Source organism: Protopterus annectens, chromosome 3.part0 (assembly GCF_019279795.1).
Source record: "Protopterus annectens isolate FY-2018-M chromosome 3.part0, PAN1.0, whole genome shotgun sequence".
Classification (NCBI taxonomy): Eukaryota; Metazoa; Chordata; order Ceratodontiformes; family Protopteridae; genus Protopterus; species Protopterus annectens.
The window spans coordinates 198016447-198022446 of record NC_056731.1 but is presented as its reverse complement, the minus strand read 5'-3'; the positions used below and the strand labels follow the sequence as shown (position 1 = coordinate 198022446).

General features: G+C 37.3%; 1 protein-coding gene across 1 annotated transcript in view; it reads left to right on the top strand.

Annotated features, from left to right (window-relative positions):
- The window catches only part of ADARB2 (adenosine deaminase RNA specific B2 (inactive)), a 976728-nt gene that overhangs the window by 106546 nt on the left and 864182 nt on the right, over positions 1 to 6000 (top strand). The window lies entirely within an intron of this gene.

Sequence of the window (6000 nt, the reverse complement as noted above, 5' to 3'; positions counted from 1 at the left end):
ATTGACAAAATCTTTATTCACCTCTCTAGCACCTCAGCAACATTGCCTTCAAGGAGTTACAAAAACATTGTTGAAATACTCATTTATTATAGTTTTAATAAGCTTGAGATAACTTGCCCTTACACATTCAGATGGGCTAGGCCTGTACTCTTCCCGATCTGCTTTTGCTGTCTAAATATCTGCCCCCTGTTGTTTAATTGATACAGGAGCCCCTAGACCTTCTGATCACCAGTCCATTGTGGCCCTTAGGCACAGATGCTGCAGTCCTCTGCTGCTTTTCCTCCATTTTGTAATGCAATGATGCTAGCAATATCTTCAGACATTCAGGCTGTGTCAACAAAACAATCCACCTATCTACTTTTCCTTCCATCACACATCTGTCCAAAGATTTCCATTGTTGATCACACATATTGTACAGAAGCAAAATCTGTGTTGCTACTTTGAGAAACAGTCACACAAACAAAATGCTGTATGTTACATACTACAGTGTATTATAAAATGTTCTTGTTAATATTTTGTCAGGCAGAGTGAGTACAGTTGGTTAACAATTTAACATGAAATGCAACATCTTAGACCAGTTGTTGTGATTAGAATATAAGGTGATAAGATAATTGCTTTTCTGGTATACCTTTTAATTTTAAAATCATAAAACTACAGTTTAAAAATCCATTCTCACTTATTTCATTTGGTATACTTAATGTACTATTAAAATACTTATTGAAAGAGTATTAAAACAATTAATGAAAATCCAACCCTGAACTGAGCTGTAATGATGCTTATTCATAACAGACCATAACTAGACAAGCCATGCCATGTTAAAATGTGGGATAGCACTAATATCATTTAACTAGAGAAGCAGAATTAACCTGGTTATTTCTTATAATTTCCCTAAAGATTGTACTAGAAAGAGAAGCTCCAGTCTTAAGGGGCTTATTCTTGCAAGTTTACTTTAAAAATCTGCTAGCATTTTGGATAAACATGTGAGCAGTGTTAGCAGCACACACTGTCCACAGCAGTGTTCCATGTAATTTTTCTCTAATGGAGTTCAATATGCAGGAAATGGCAGTCCTGGTGGAGACCATATTTTTTGTGTGGCAAATGAGTAGGCAGACTATATGTGACAATAAAGGGCAGTTATTCTGTCCTAGTTGAAAGATCTTAATTATGGTTTGTGAATTAGGGGACATATCTCTCTAGTCGAAATAAATTGAAATACATTATTGTGACCATTACATCTTTCACTCGATCATATTCATACATCAGCGGTACATACAGTCTTAAATTGTTTTTGAATGAGTGGGGGACTGTCTGTGTTTGAAGGCAATGCCCTCTGCTACCAGATGATCACAGTTAAACAGTTATTGATCTTAATTGTCAGGTGCACTGTACAATTTGGATGATTTCTTCAGAAAAGAAGGGGCATACTCTATATATGCAAGAAAGGAGCTGAAGCCACTGTTAGTAACATTTAATGCATAACCTATGCTTTGGCTTTTAAATTGTTATGTTATAAAAATGTACAACCTCTAAGCTACAAATGTTTTTAGATTGAGTTCATAGAAAGCAGATTTATGAAATATTGTAGAAGAAAGCCTTACATAGTGCAGCAGAGCTATTGCAGGATTTCTGATTTCATTAATTTTGGAGGTGTGTTTATTATAAGGTATGGTACCTTGTGCACTTTTTGTCCCCGACCATGCTGGTGATTGCATTAGTTGTCCTTGCAGTCTGCTCACTAATGGAGTGAGTGGGAAGATAAGATTAAATATCTATGGGCTTTCTCCCCATCTGAAGAGGAACTGTGGAAGTTTTACTAGTGCAAAACTGCCACTAGTAGTAACTAGTGAGTAGTGTGCAGCAACAACAGAGGTAAACTAAATGCTGAAAGTCTGACACAAGCATCCAGGACAAGTGGTGGAGTTATATACTTCACATAACTGCATGTTGCTGAACTAGCAGTATGAAGTCAGATATTTCTCCATTGAAGTTTATGTACCTTTAGGCATGCAAAAAGGATGCTTACTCAGCCTGACAGATGCCTGAAGTGCACTGTATTCCCTGTCTTCTACTATCCTAGCCAACAAGCAGTAATCCAGCATTTATGTACATGACTGACAAAAACAGGAGAAACACGTTCCAAATGTAGATGTTATTCTAATTTCTTATTAGATAATAATTATTAATATAATAAGTTAAAGTCACTTGCTGTTGAAGTCTCTGTTAAAAATTACAGTGCCTGTTTCCAACTGCAAAGACATTACTAAGCTTTTTCTGTAAGACAGAGAAATGTACTTTGTCATAATCTGTGGAAGTGACTAGCTATGTATGTAACATCGATCTGTTAAAATGTTTGCACTGATCAACTATCTTTTTAAAATATGGAAGCCATGAACCTTTACTTTGTTGTTCATTTTATTTTTAAGTGCATATTTATATATCTCTTTTATTAATAAATAAAAAAATGCAGTGTTAAGGATATTAATGCTATTAATGTTTCCTGAGTTCTGATTTTTCCTGGACAGCAGGTTTAAATGATAACCGCAGTGACAAATGTTAAATTGTAACACTTAAGTATTTCTCATTCTTAGCATTGATGTTATGTATTTCCTCTCAGGGAACAGGTTGAAGATTCCAAGATGTTTAACTCAAATGGTTATGTAGGTTATTCAATTTTTGTAAGTGATATTCTCGTACAACTTTGCCTTTGCCAATTGGTGCACTATTTTTAGCTTATGTAGTTTATCTTTGCCCTCATTTTACAAAGTACTTCAATGATATGCCAAGACACATTGCTTCCCTTAAGCATTTCTTGGGAAATGGAGCATGTCTGTCACATATCTGTGTAAAGTATTGATTAAATAGGAAGCGTGCCTCATCTGCGCTTGCATATTCAAGCATTTTTTTACTGCTGTACATCACAAAAATGTGCCCTTGAAATTAGATTTAATATTAGTGGTATTTTAATTTACTGTTGAATTTGTCTGTAAAAAGAAACACAAAACAAAGAGCTTTCTAGGTTTGTCTGTAAAAACTAAGAAGAGGTCACATGACTAAATGTTCAGTCATAAAATGGATTACATTTTGGAAAGTCCTTTCGTTCTTAATACTTTCCAGTTAGGAATGAACATATCTTGGATTTAATCAGCAGCTATAAATTAAATTTTGACAACAAACTGCTACTTTTAGTATAGATTTTTGATCACAATGGTTTAAGTTAAATTAACCCATAGTGGCTTTTTTGTGCCCATGAGAAGGTGATGCATTCTCCTGTCTAGGACTGAAATGTGTATAAAAAAATCTGAATTTTGAAAAGAAAAAAAAAATGTTCATTTTCAATAAAATGAAATATAAAAATTAAACAACTTGCTTGTGGCAAGCTAACATGAAGCACAGACTACCGTGGATCTCAACTGCTTTGCTTGATAATTCTGTACAATGCCAAAAACAATTGGGGTGAAAATATCCAAAATTAGGGGCAATTTTTAAATATTACTGGTGCTGCGGTAGCATTGTCGCCTCACAGTAAGATGTTGTCCTGTTCGATTCTCAGCTAGAGCGTCTTCTGTGTGGAGACATGCGTGAATGGGTGTACCTTTGTTGAAGGTTGTGCATCAGAGCTGGCAACTCGGCACGTAAAAATCTACTGCCAATCATTAGCGGACCAGAGTTCCGCTGTGGCGACCCCTAACTGGGAAAAGCTGAAAGACACAACAACAACTCTAATCCACTTTAAAAAGCTACTATAAAATAATTGTTTTGCATGAATGCCCATTGCCTGAAAAATAAGAAGCATATAACTCTAATGTCTGACATTATTGGCTAGCTGTAATCCTCAGTGATTCAGAAGAAAATAAAAAATATTATGAGGGACAAAATGTAAGGCAAAATCAGTGATGTTCTGCAAAATGGAAGACATTTGAGTGGCATGCTGACTAATGTGACACACGTGCACAGGTGAAGCGAGTTTGATTAGCAATGCAGCTGCTAGAAAAGCTAGCCATGGAAAGAGGAAGTAGCTATCAACAGCTTGCCCATCTTGGTGAGCTAGGGGGCAGAGTAGGTTCAGGTCCCATAGTAAGAGCTCAACCCATAGAAACCATCTGATATATGTGCAAGGTAGGACTCAGCCAAGGTGAGTTCCATTCTCATGCCAAACATAGTAGGTGAGTGGAAGCGTTGCATTATTCCTGCTGGGTTCCATAATGAATAAATGCATTTTATTTAATTGACAGATGATTAGCCAAGCCAAAAACATCAAAAACCTTGAGAGGTCACTACTCAAAATAGTTACACTGCCAAGGCTGCAAAACACAAAAAAGCATTTTTCCAGGAGGACAATCCCTCTGCACTCCCCAACATGGGGGCAATAGGGTAAATCGCACACACCCCCAAGCACACTTCCGAGGTGTCTAAGTATGTATTATATATGTGTGTGTGTGTGTGTGTGTGTGTGTGTGTGTGTGTGTGTGTGTGTGTGTGTGTGTGTGTGTGTATATATATATATATATATATATATATATATATATATATATATATATATATATATCTTCTTCTTTCAGCTTTTCCCAGTCAGGGGTCACCACAGCAAATCACTTGTTCACTCATGATTGGCAGTAGAGTTTTACAGTGTCGAGTTGCCAGCCCAGCACCCAACCTTTTACAGAAGGCACACACATGCATACACTCACATTTAGGGCCAATTTAGCATATCCAATCCACCTACAGCATATATTTGGGATGTGGGAGGAAACCGGAGCTCCCAGAGGAAACCCATGCGACCACAGGGAGGACATGCATACTCGGCACAGAAGGCACTCCAGCCGAGGATTGAACTGGCGAACCTCTTGCTGTGAGGTGGCAAAGTTAACCACTGCACCACCATGGCCTCCCTGTGTATGTATGTACATATAGTAAATATAAATGAAACAGCTTAATGTTGACGTTTCTAACATTCACAATAAAGGGTCAGCAATGCAAATGTCGACATTGACAATAGACAGTGTTAGTAGTGCAACAGGCAGCACATACTGATTGCTGAAACTGCAGTATGACATAAGGGTCAGAGCTGCACTCCTGAGTGTGCTGTCATGTTGATAAAATGCTAAACTTAGACCACACTTGCTTGAGTTGGTGGTAGCTTGGGGTGGGACTAAAAGATCCCAGGACACCCATTGAAATGAGTAGGGGAAGTTCCCTGATATTGTGGACAAATTTCCACTAGTGGTGTAAATGCTAGCATAGCCCCCCTCTGAAAAGAAAGTATTAGTCTAGTGGGACTAACCTGGTCATCAAAGGATAAATAAATGTCCCCAATCATGCACTGAGGAAAACACTCACAGCATGCAAGTAAATCTATAAAAAAAGTCAAAAATGTATTTTGCAGAGGTGCAATCCCCTGTGCAGCCCTCACATGCTCTGCTAATTACATATACTAACTCTGAGATCTCACTATCATTTGGAAATGGCATATTCCTCAACCCTGGAGTTAGTCAGTCATGCATACCTGTCAACCTTGGGCTTAGTCAACTAAATTGTGTCAGCTGAACAGTAATTAACATTTGACAGTTGACTAAATTAGGTGCTTCAATAGATAGATAGATAGATAGATAGATAGATAGATAGATAGATAGATAGATAGATACTGGTGTCTGAGCAAAAAGGTAGTATGTTTGAAAAAAGAAAAAGCCAGCTGAGCTGATCAAACATTACTAGTTTTTTTCTATGTCATATCACAGAACAGAAGGGATCAGGGAAATTGTTCTTTCCTCGTTGTAGTATGATCTCAGAGTTGGTATATATAATTAGTAATGGGTGTGTAGGGTGTAGTGGGGCTAGCCCCACAAAAATATATTTTGTGAACATTTTTGTGGGGTTTTATTGATTTGTGGTTCAAGCATTTTTGCTGTATCATTTGTGATTAGATGTTGTGGCCTACACACACCCCACCTCCAAGATTGAACAAACTTGGAGAAGAAGAAGAAACTTATGAAAATATTATAT